The sequence below is a fragment of the Microtus pennsylvanicus genome, chromosome 17, assembly GCF_037038515.1.
Source record: "Microtus pennsylvanicus isolate mMicPen1 chromosome 17, mMicPen1.hap1, whole genome shotgun sequence".
Lineage (NCBI taxonomy): Eukaryota > Metazoa > Chordata > Mammalia > Rodentia > Cricetidae > Microtus > Microtus pennsylvanicus.
The window spans coordinates 2,632,704-2,645,087 of NC_134595.1; the positions used below are offsets into that span (position 1 = coordinate 2,632,704).

Here is a 12,384-nt window from a genome sequence, read left to right on the forward strand (position 1 = left end):
CTCTAGTTTTTAAACAGTCATGAAGCCACTTCACAGAAGCAGACATGTGTGTAATATTTATGTCCCTTTCTAATCTTTTCTCCTGCACCCCACAGAGCATACTCATAAAATTTTGCCTTTTGTGTACTAAAACTTGCCTAGAATCCTATAGTAAGCACTAGGGAGGGCAGTTAGCTATTTCTTGCCTGGAGTTGAATGGCTGAAGCTCCAGAACACAAAGGTAGAAATTCAAGTTGATCCAAAGGTGGTATCAGAGGGTTTGAGAGATTTGCGGTATGCGATCATGTTCAATGGTAACAACTTCTTTCACACCCCCATCAGGCGTATGTGTTGTCAGGGAGTGGATTTCCTAGCTCAGGAGAGGACGTTATGGGAATATGTAATTATGAGTAGCTTTTATCCCAAGATTCCAAACAGGAGTTGGAGTAGTGAATAGGTAAATTCCAAGTGACATAATGTGAAAAAAAAATAGCAAGATAATACCAACCCTGTGAACTGGAGAAGGAAGTCAAAGAATCACTATTGAATTTTGCATGGCAAGCCCTCACCAACAGAGATGGTAGCTAAAACTAATGAAGTGTTTGTGCCTGTTGTTGAGAAAGCAATTTTGAAATTTATGTAGACAAAGACTTCAAACTACTGAACACCAACTCTGAACGAATTGCACAAAGTGTTAACAGTTTACCCACAAATGACCAAGCTTAATTCCTTAGAAAACATTTACAAGAATGATAATCACTCAGTTTTTATTCTTCGGAGCCAGAATTCGAATAAACACTTAACGTGTGGTCCCCCTTACTGGTACTGGGGCCTCATCATAGGCAAATTCACTGTCATAGGCTCTGTTCTGAGTGCTGGTGAGAGTAGGCAAGGGGGAAATGAATGGAAAGAGATACAAAGGCTTTTAGGGATTTAAATGAAGGCTAAAACACATCTGTTTCTACATCCTTGAGATCATTTTCCTGCTCTCATTCACTTTCTGTGGTTTTTACTGAAGTGCTTTGCAAACTAATTCTTGCTGAGTTTGATGTTAGTAAATGGTAATAAGAGTCTGTTGATCACTGGGAGCCACCGAACATTTTAAATAACTGTTTAAATGACCACTATTTCTGTGGTTACACAAAGGAGCACCACAAATGAGACGGCGTTGAGAACGGGCACAGACATGTACAGCAACGAGCACAGGTGCCATGGAAGCTAGAACAAAACTTGAGGTGCGGGTTAGTGGTGGAAAGTAGATATGATGATGATAGGTGGATCTGATGTCTCCATTAGGATTGAGTCTGTGATCCCAGAAGAGAGAAACTCACCACAGTGTCTTCTCTTCTCATCCATTCTCATCTCATGGCCAAACACTCTTATTCTGAAATATAGACTCTTATTAGTGACAGCAGGACATTGCTGTACTCTAAGCTGCCTCCAGCCTTGACTGCTGAAGAATCTACTTACCGGTTGTCATGTGCCTGCCATTCCCTTTCCATCTTTTCTCGTTTAATCAGTTGGGTGATACTCCATGACTTTTGGGTGTGGCCATATCTTGCTTTTTATGTAAAGAACAAATCTGTTTTCAAAGACAAGATCTAACTATACAGTCTAGGTTGTCCTGGAACTTATCACCAAGATTGGTTTTGAACCCACAGTGGCACTCCCTGATCTGCCTCCCATACACTGGGATTACTATATGTGTTTCCATACTCAAACAAAATACAAACCATACCCTACAAAACTTTCTACATTGGGCCCCAGCAACCTTATTTTCCTCATTTCAGAACTCTTTGCTTTGTGATCAATTGACTGCAGACATTCTGTCTTCATAGCAGGGAGTCCAACTGTTTCACCAAGTATACATTTTTAATATGCCTTCTTCTTGGTGAAGATGTTTAACCTGCCCTCATTATGGAGCCGATGCCTTCTCTTAGTGTCGCCTTTCTTGACAACCTCTGAACAGACGTGCACCTTTCTTCTGCCTCTTTCCTCCATTACAAAATTGATTTTTTAAAAAATGTTTCTATAAGACCATAAACAACTATCATTTCTTTTTAAATTGCTAAATCATTGATGATGTGTGACTGATACATTACAATTATCTCCTCCCAGTCTGATAAGAAATTTTCCATGATTTATGATTTTTGTTTATTTTGGGATCATAATTAAATAATTTCCTACTTTTCTAGTACCTCCCATGTACCATCCCCTCTTTCTCTTTCAAATTTGTGGTCTCCTTTTCTTTAATTATTTATATATATATATATGTGTGTGTGTGTGTGTGTATGTGTGTGTGTAAGAGAGAGAGAGAGACAGAGACACAGAGTGACACAGAGAGATGGATAGAGAGAATACAACCTGCTCAGTCAGCGTAATGTTTCTTGTATAAGCAGAGACGACCATTTCATATCGGATAACAAAGGTGTGCTCTTCCCAGGAAAAGACCATTTCCCCCACTGAGTTCTTTGTCTAGGCCTGAGGTCTCAGGAACAGTCTTTTCCACATTAGCATGTCTGTTTGTTCAGTCCATGTTTAGGCGACCCTGCTGATGTCCCTGCATTTCCAGATGACACAACCGTGCATAAAACTGCCCTGTGCTCTGGCTCTTACAACTTTTCTGCCCCTCTTCTGCAGTAATTCCTGAGCTTTAGATGCAGGAGCTGTGTTCTAGGGACTGGGCTCCACAATTCTACATTTTGATTGGTTGAAGTGTTATGTAATGGTAGATGTCTGTTTCAAAGATAATTTTCCTTCAAAATGACTGAGAATGACATTTACCTGTGGTATAAGGATGAATGTTTAGAGTGTGGTTAGGGTATGCGAGGGAGTAAAATGGCAGTTGTAGGTTCTCTGCCAAATTTCATGACTTCACAGGCTTTGGTAGTTGACTACTTTTCTAGGACCTGACATGGTTTTCTCCTTGTTGAAAAGGTCTTGAGTCCAATTAGAACGCTGTAAATTACCTCCATGCTGTGTGTGCCACTATTGCGGCCTTGGGTTTATCATGCGATGCTGGCCATTGTGGGTCATAGACATCATAGCTGGAGAAGACTACTGGCTGTTTCCCTGCCTTGAAATTTTGCACGGCACTTCTGGTATGTGAAAGTTCATCCTCAGCGAGGAGACATTGGGTCAGATTCATCTCAAGGCCTCTGGGTCCTATAGTTGAAGTGCATGGTGCCTTTAGCAATAGGAACTTACCTTCTATCTTGAGGGAAATAACAATAGTCTATAAATTTTGGAAGTCACATCGACAACCCTGACCAATAAATAAAATGAGGGCTTCCAATGCCTGGTGTTGATGCTTTTGTTATGTTACTTCTAGGGGAGCATTATTAACCCAGGTGAGAAAATTTCATTTAAACAACATATACTGACTTACATGTATTTGTTATACGTATTTATAGCTAGATAATTAATAGTATGATTCCTCATAGTTCTTTTAGATATCTTTGTTGTTATTTTACCCTTTACCCTCCTGCATTGGCATTTATTCTCCCTTCTCCCCCTAATTGAAGCCCTCCATTTTTATCATTTCCCCTCTAAATCAATCATTAAATCAATAAATTCAGATTGAATAAGTGCAAGCTTAAACAGTACTGGTGTGTCCTATGGTGTTCGTGGGTACCTAGTGACTCCTTTTAGCTAGTTCCTTCTGTCTCCTAATGAAACAAGTGTCCTGGAGAGGCATGACTTCCTCCCCTCTGCTCACGCTGCAGTGGACCCTGTTGATTGTTTTCTTTTTTATATATGTTTTATACACATTTATTTTTATACTCTTTCTATTTTTCATATTTTGTTTATTAAAGATAGAACAGAAAAATAGAATGTATACTGAAAGATAAATGTGAATTGTTCATGTTTTTTGTTTTATATTAAGTGCAGTTATTAATTTATTTTGTCAGTTTATTGCATGAATGCGATGCATTGTGATCATAGTCACCCTTGTTACGCAATCCTCTTCTGCCCTAATCCCAAAAACACACTTATTTTCAACTATGTCCCCTTCTACTCCTTTCTTGATGTAGATCTTCGTAGGCAGCCACTGGTCTAGGATGTTCATGGTTGCAAGAGCCATGACATATCCATACATCAGCACTGCGCACAGCCCTTCCCATCCTTTCCAACCTTACTTCCACACTGGGCCTTGAGCCTTGGTGGGGGTGGTGACATCTGTCATTTGGGTTTGAGGAGTGAGCCGTCACTTATTCTCAGTACACTGACCAGTTTTAAGTCTCTGCACTAACCATCGCCCTCCATAAAAAACTTCTCTGACTAAGGTTAGAGCTTCACTAGTCTATAGATATAAACATATTAGGAGGCAGTTCATAGAAAACATGTTTTAGTTGATGTTTTTCTTAACTACAAAATAATGTAGTCAAACATGACACCATTCTGATGGTGTGACATGCAATTTCTGAAGCTCAAAAGATGTGGGGGATTCAACGTGCCCAGGATTCTTTGCCTTTTCTATCTCCTACCAATTGTCATGGTAAGTAACCATGACACTTCACAATAACCCTGGGGCCAAGTGGCTAATGTGTGATACCATGGTCATGTTTCGGGCCAGGCTGACCTAGAGGTGTAACCTTGGCTCTGTTTACTTGTCTACTGAGATCAGATGATGGGAAGTATGAAAAGGACCGTGTGAACTGTACAACTTTAAAAACAAAGTCCAGGTTAAGGTATAGATGACTTAGCCATCTCTTAGCCCTATTTCCCCAACGGAAAGAGGGGAAGATGTAAATTTTATACAAAAAGCAGCATTGAAAGAATCTGCTTGAGCTATTTAGCAGAGGCTTCATTTTGATTGTGTGGCTGTATTTGACAAGCTAAGAATTCCTCATTTTCTCCACTGTGAGACCCCTAAGGAGACATTTATATTACTAATACCGAATTTGCAAACCTGCATTTTAAAATTTAGCTCTCATTGTATTCTGTGTCTCTCTGGGAGGTGTTCACTGCATTATGAATCCTGTGCTCTTACCTCCTGCTAAGGATTTGAGTCCTTTGCCTAATTAATCATTAAGTGTTGTCAGTCTATCGTGATGCGGCTAATTATCAGACAGGAGTGTGTATATTTCAGCCGCTCATGACCCTTTCTTGGGTAACTATAGAAACCTTAGCAGCACTAGATATAAAAATATTATACAGTTTTATTTTTGAAGCATTATAGTCTTTGATAGTTATGGGCAAATAAATGGTTATCATCTAGAAAGAATGGAAAACTTACACAAAACTAAGTTTTTTAAATAATTTATGTATAGTAAAAATGTGTTCTAAATAATTTATAAATAACATAAATGTGTTCTGTAAAATATTTCTCACTGCTCCTGGAAAGAGCCCCGTATATTATAGAGCTCTCCCCCAAACTTACTCCCTCTGCTAACACAAGCCTGGGCAAACTCCTAGTAATTCAATTGGCACAGTGGTTTCTGAGTGTGGGATAGTTGCCTGTCTGGATGCAAAACAACAGAGTTTCGGGCTTCTGCTTATTGGTGTACACATGCAGAAAGTGTTGACAATGCAAAGGGTCACTGGTGGATTCTTGGAGCATGGCTTGACCAAGAAGCTAGCAGAAGGAAAGCTTCCTCTTCTTGCTGCTCGGAGTCATGCGTCTGAGCCAGTAGGGATGCTCTTTCACTGGACCTTTTTTTTAAATATTTATTTATTTATTTATTATGTATACAGTGTTCTGTCTGTGTGTATGCCCACAGGCCAGAAGAGGGCACCCGACCCCATTACAGATGGTTGTGAGCCACCATGTGGTTGCTGGGAATTGAACTCAGGACCTTTGGAAGAGCAGGCAATGCTCTTAACCACTGAGCCATCTCTCCAGCCCCCTCACTGGACCTTTTTAAAGTGGAGCTCTGCCAGGACTGCAGCCAGAATGATGGTGCCCATCAATGTGGAAATGGAAACTGGATGCGTTTTCATCCGTGCTTCTTATCCTGCATCTCTCAGAGAGCAGGTGACTCCCTTTCGGAGGAGGCTGTACTTCAAGTGAGCTTTCCACAGTCATTGGCAGAGGTGATGTTAGTGATATCAAATTATAGTGATTTTTTTCTGTTACATGTGAGTAGCTTATTTATAGATCACAACCCAAATGGATCTTTCATCTGTATTTATTTTCTTTGAAGTAAAATATAGTGGCTAGAATATGAGTCTGCGTTCTAGTTCAATGCCAGATTCTTATAAATTTATTGTAGTAGATTGAATGGCATTAAACCAAATGTACAGGACAAACACTTTAAACAGAATTAGCATAATGCAAAATATAAACTTAAGCTTCAATTTATATGTATTTAAACTTACTACAATAATATAGTATTGTGAACATTTATACTTAATTTGTTGTGTTCTCATTAATAATATACAAGGTTAATTCTTTAGGTAAATTTATCTCCACATTTGGCTGTGTCATAGAATAAAGTCAGTTTCGTGTTGTCATTTGCGTTCCCTGTCGAGGGGTGAAGGATTTAGCCATAGGCACTCAGTTGTAAGCCTGGTCAATATAAAACAATGGAAATGATCACTTGTCTTTGATGATCTTTTACTTAAAGGGAAATTCTAACTTCCTTTTGACTTAAATACAAGTAGCTCCAGTAATTAATGATTTCTGAGTATGAAGAACAGATGCTTTTAAAGTTTCTGACCATATCCTTGATGAAGTCCAATAAGTTAGTTCAATTGGTGTAACTAACTCAAGTCTCATATGTTCTCTGTTTTAATCTATTTGTTGGTCAAGCAAGGCGCTCAGTACACTGTTTTGGTTGCTAATATGTTACATTATGTATTATGCCACATAGAATCTTTCACTGTGTGTTAATGGCTTTTGCAGTTTTATATTCAGACTCTCTCTTAATATTTATTCTTTTCTAGGACTATGAGTTTGCAGGCTAATAATGCTGTTGAAAGTTTGCTTGATGTTAAATAATGAAAATTAAATCTCTTCCTAAAACAACTGAAGTCACAAATCCTGTGAACTCAGAGGTGTTAGACTCTAGTATGGAGAATGTAATGTCACTGGCTCTGTTACGCTGGGATGTTGAGCAGCCTAATTATCTAAGGGTCTTCTGGCTTTCTGTCGTGTTACAGCTGTGCCTTCCTCTTTGTCTCGGGAATAACTGCCTTCACTGCATATGCATGAGAGAAGGTTTTCTCATATTAGTAAATCACTTAAGATATTGTTTGCGAAATCTATATTAAGACACTCCTGGTTGTTTATCTGCTTGACAAAGTTACATCAATCATCAGCTTGTAAAATATTTTAAATTAGTCATTTGAAAATGAAATTCCGTGTAACTAAAGCTATTGGTAATATTTTTAAATGTATTTTTTCCGCCTATGTCAGGCAATTAAGCAATGCATTATTTATTTTGTTTTGTATTTTCTAGTAGTGTTTTAATTTTTCTTTTACACTATTGGTTTCTGGTTATTTCCACTTCATATGACAAAGCAGCCTGGCTTCTCTAGATTCATGACTCTTTTTCACTTTCAAAGAGTGCTTGCCCTTGAAGATTCCTGTGTCACTTACCTATTGTAGCGTTTTCCTTTAGTCCAGTAGGATAGTTCCTGTCCCACAGGCTTCATTGTTCATGCCTAGCTGATGTCCCTGGAATAGTCTGAACTGATTTAGCAGCTTGATAAGCTTCTTGCTGGCTTCACTGAGCTCTTTGTACAAAGGAGTCATTGAGGGCGACATCATGCTTGAAACATATAGAAAGATAAAAACCAGCCTGCGTGGAGAGTACCTGGAGTGGCTGCTAGCTCATATTAGTCAGGTTGTATTTCTGTAAGTCTTCTTTCCATGGCTTTCAGATCGAATTCTTTTTACTGTGGCCTCTGTGGCCTCTTCCCTGTGTGATACAGAAAGGATCTGATCTTCACTGACTCAGCCTTTTCTTCTGAAGGCATCAGCCCCATAGCCATTGGATTCCACTGCTATGATGTCACCCAACCTTAATTCTCTATTGCTATGCCTCCAGATACCACTGGATCTTAGGGATAACACAGTTGAGCCTTATCACCTACTGTGCTGTGCCTGGCAAACACTTTCAGTCTGTTACGATTGCAAACTAGACTTCAAGCAAGAATATTTATCCTGAATCACAGATACTGTCTGCTTGACTTCGGAGTCCATATTCTCACCTAGTAACTAGCTGTTCTGCCTTGTAAGAGTAGTAATCCTACTAACTAGGTGTTCTGCCTCGTAAGAATAGTAATCCTACTAAATAGCTATTCTGTCTTGTAAGAGTAGTAACCCTGCTAACTAGCTGTTCTGCCTTAAAAGAGAAGTAGTCTTACTAACTAACTGTTTTGGCTTGAAAGAGAAGTAGTGTACTTAGAACTTTTCATGCTAAACTTTACTTAGCAATTGTTTTACAAATGTGAGTCTTGTGTCCAACTCAATTTTATGCTGGTATGATGATTTTGATGACAACTTTTCTGTCATCCACTATCCATGAACAAGCACGAGATAGCTCAGGTTATTTTGACTGTGCCAGGCAGCGATGGAGGCTCCTGGGCATTTGTGCTTCATGTGCTCTTTGACTGGAAGCTTATGTTTTTTAGGACTTGGGTCAAGGGCCCTGTGAGCACAAAACTGAGTCATTCTACAGAGCTTACTTGATAAATATAACTTTCATCCTTATGGCAACAAATTCTTTAATTATAACAACCAAAAAAAGTCAAGTACCAATGTTGATTCTTCATGGATTGGGTCTCAGATCAAATCCAAGGATACAACATTCTCTGAAGACTCTGACAGTATGAGCAGGCTTGCCTGCTGTTTATACCAAGGGACAGTGTGTTTCTAAAAGTATAATTAGGCTTTACTGATCGCTTTCCATTAATTTGTGATGGCTTCTTACCAGATGTAACTTTTTATCATCCTTGAAACTATTCTGCCTGCTTTCGCCTCCAAGAATTATATGAATGCATACAATCAATCTTCTCCCTCCTTATCTCTGGTTTTCAATAGCCACTTCCTTGAACACTGGATACTGGATTTCTGTAGATTGGAATTTAATGGCAGGAGTTTCTTGGATGGGTCAGGCTGTCTTACCTATGTTTTTTTTTTTTGAAACAGATTTTATTTAATCCACTTTCCTTTGTTAACATTCTAAACACTATAAACCAAATTAATTTCTTTGTGACCCAGGCTTGTGATAGGAACCATCCGTTACAAAATAGTGACAGACCTTAGCCTATTTATTTCTTCTGGCCCCTTCTATCTTGCTGTCACCTGTTCTTTCTTGATTAGTTATCTCATAATCTCTTCTAACCCCTAAGAAATGGGATCAAAGTACCAACCTAGTATTCTGAGATTTAAAGAGACGGCCCAATGGTAGATAAGCCAAGCTCCGAGGAACCTTCCAGCTCCAGTTTTTCCAGCTTTATGGTAGAGCTCCTTCTCCGGTCCTGGGCTGAGAAACCAAACACACGGATCTGAAGACCAAGTGAGGTCTGGATGGTAAAGGCTTGTCACCACCACTAACTACATCCTGCCTCAGGGCTTCCAAGATCCCAGAGCTCATGTCCCCTTTGGATGGCCCTTGACTGGAGACTCTCAATTCCCCTCATCACACCTGGAACAGTATGAAAGACACAAAAGAGGCCAAAGACAGATTAACCAGCCCCAGTGGGACAAACACTAGGGAAACAACTGAAATGTTGGGGACATGTGCTCTTGGGAAAGAGAGGTAAGGTGTGGAACAAGGATGGCAGCTGGAAGGTGAAGGGCAGTCATGGCTCTTAGTAGCAGTAGTGATCAGGCTTGAAGGGACCATTAATGGGCATGTCCAGATACTGGGCCTGCTTCTCAGTCAGCTTGGTCAGATTCACATTCAGCTTACCCAAGTGGGCCACTGCCTCATCCCAACCGGGTATTTATCTAAGTGAGTCCACAGCTAAATCTGTGCCATCACCTGGTTTGTGAATGAGTTGCTCATGGCCCAGGACACAACCCAGGTTGACCAGTTGGCCTTCAGCCAGCAGGATGATTTAGCACCCATTCTTCAGCCAATAGAAGTCCATCAGGGGCTTGATGTTCACCTTCTCCATAGCATTCTTATTGAGGCACTTCACATCAATCTCCATAGCCAAGTGTCCAATGTTAAACACAATGGCATCATCCTTCATCTGCTCAAAGTGCCGGCCAAGGATGATGTCAACACAGCCTGTGCTGGTGATAAAGATGTTGTCCTTCTTACAGGACTCATCCATGCTGATCACCTCATAGCCCCCCATAGCAGCTTGCAGTGCATTGATGGGGTCAATATTGGTGATGATGACTCGGGCCACAAAACCCCTCAGGGCAATCATCATATCCCTGGCCCATTTGATGCCCTCTCTGAGGGACTTCCAGGAGCCATAGAAGTTGTCAAACTTGCTCTTCGTGACAGAATCATTGACATTGATGGCAGACACCTTCAGTATTCCATTGGCCCATTGCAGAGGTTGTGGGCCCCAGATGATGCCTCAGATGCCTGATAGAAGCTGTGGGTATTTTGTGTGGATAAGGTTTGTTAGGTCACCACCATCATCCAGAATCATATTGAGGGGGCCATGTCTGCTCCGTGCACCACCCTTTCAGATAGACACTGGAATGCTGGCCTTGGCAATGGCAGCTGCTTCATGGTTCTGAGTGGAGAAGATGTTGCGGCCGGACCGCTGCACCTCAGCACCCAGGGCCACAACAGTCTTGATGAGGACAGCACTCTCCACAGCGATGGGCAGGCAGCCAGCAATGCAGGAACCGTTCAGTGGGTTGGACCATCTCCTGCATTTGCATCAAGACTGTCATCTCATTCTCAGCTATGTCCAGGGCCCTTTGTCCCCAGGCAGCTAATCCAATGTTTGTGACTCTGTAGGGCAGTTTATTAGACATGCTGGCGGCACTTCCACTAGGACTGAGGAACTCAGTGAAGGTGATCGGACGGTATGGGGCAGGTCTAACTCTATTCTTTATCATAGTACCTGTTGGAAGTCACACCTCCCTTGTAGTTTATCTATAACTTATACATTAAAGTTAGAGGGATGCCCTTGCAATACTATATTAAATCTACAAAAACATTTGCACTTCTCAGTCTCTTATTATTATGAAGAGTTATTCCTACTGATTTCAGCAGAACAGCAGAGTACTTTTTATCAGTTACTTCATTCTAAGTAATAGCTCAAGGCCTGGCATGCATCAAGCTTAATAAATATGCATATGTCTATGTTGAATAAATTATTAGGCTCTATTTATTTTTACCCCCTTTCTTTATGAACCATTTCAATTGTTGAGCTGATATCTAGAAATTTTATCGGGTGATATCAACCCATCACAATGTATAGGTGTGCAGAATCCCCACCCCCCAAAAAAAAATTATTACTACTTTTTAGTTTAGGGCATATATGGAAAGGTATAAAAATTGATGTCAGTCTCTTGCCTAATTCTAAGGGAATTTTACCTACAAGAAATTAAGGGACATCTTTTTCTAAGGCCCAATTTCCTATTCTTGTCTAGTCTGTGAGATCCTTTGTTGAATTCTATTTTTTTTCTATAAAATGTGTCCCAGTCAAACAAAGCATGACTCTTCTGTGCTATGGAGCTTTGAATTTGCCACTTTTTGTTTGCTTTTGGTCCTTTTGTGACTTACTGGATCCCTGAGATTCTGTGACCTGTTTGCACTTCTGCTTCTAGATAGTGGCCTGGATTTACTGCCATCTTCTTGGATGGCAATGAGGTAAGCAGTTGAAGAATCGCCACATTTCAGGGGACCTAAGGAGGTCATCAGAGCTTAGTCTGGCCAATAAGTTTTTATCCTATTCATTTCCTCTTGCCAGTATCCTTCTGTACTCTTTATGACGGCACGACAAATATGGCCTTTGTAAACTTAAAAAATAATGCACGTTGATTGATTTTCTTCTGCAAGCAGATAGCAAAACTCCACAACTAAAACAAGAGCTATTTTAGAGATGGTACGTGGCAGTCCCACCAGTGTGATGAGAAGCAATATTAATCATAATATCACTCAGAGCATCAGATATTGGGGAAACTACAGTGACAGCACTGTGCTCCCATCCTCAGAGCAATAAAGGCAAAATATCAATAAAACTAAAAACCATTTGCCAGGCATGCACTCTAAGATGATTGTGACATAGAGAGGCTCAGCTCTCTGAGCTCATGTGATGTTAGTGCCTTATCTCTTTAGAGTTGAGAGCAGCTAAAAATACTCAGGCTTCTTGCTTGTTAACATAGCCTTTTGCACCATTTCACCAAGTTTGAAAGGGGAAACTCATTTTTATGGCACCCTTGGAGTTACTGAGCACATATTTCTGAGTCTGTATTATGATAGATTTAGGAACAAGGCTTCCCCACCCAGAATATGATCATTCCTCATCCTTAGGCAC

The 12,384-nt window shown here is 40.3% G+C and overlaps 1 protein-coding gene and 1 pseudogene across 3 annotated transcripts in view; one reads left to right on the forward strand and one right to left on the reverse strand.

Moving 5' to 3' along the window:
- Window positions 1–12,384, forward strand: part of Pard3b (par-3 family cell polarity regulator beta) — a 1,014,383-nt gene that overhangs the window by 212,662 nt on the left and 789,337 nt on the right. The gene's annotated exons all lie outside the window — the stretch shown is intronic.
- LOC142836984 (adenosylhomocysteinase pseudogene) lies at window positions 9,742–10,876 on the reverse strand (annotated as a pseudogene).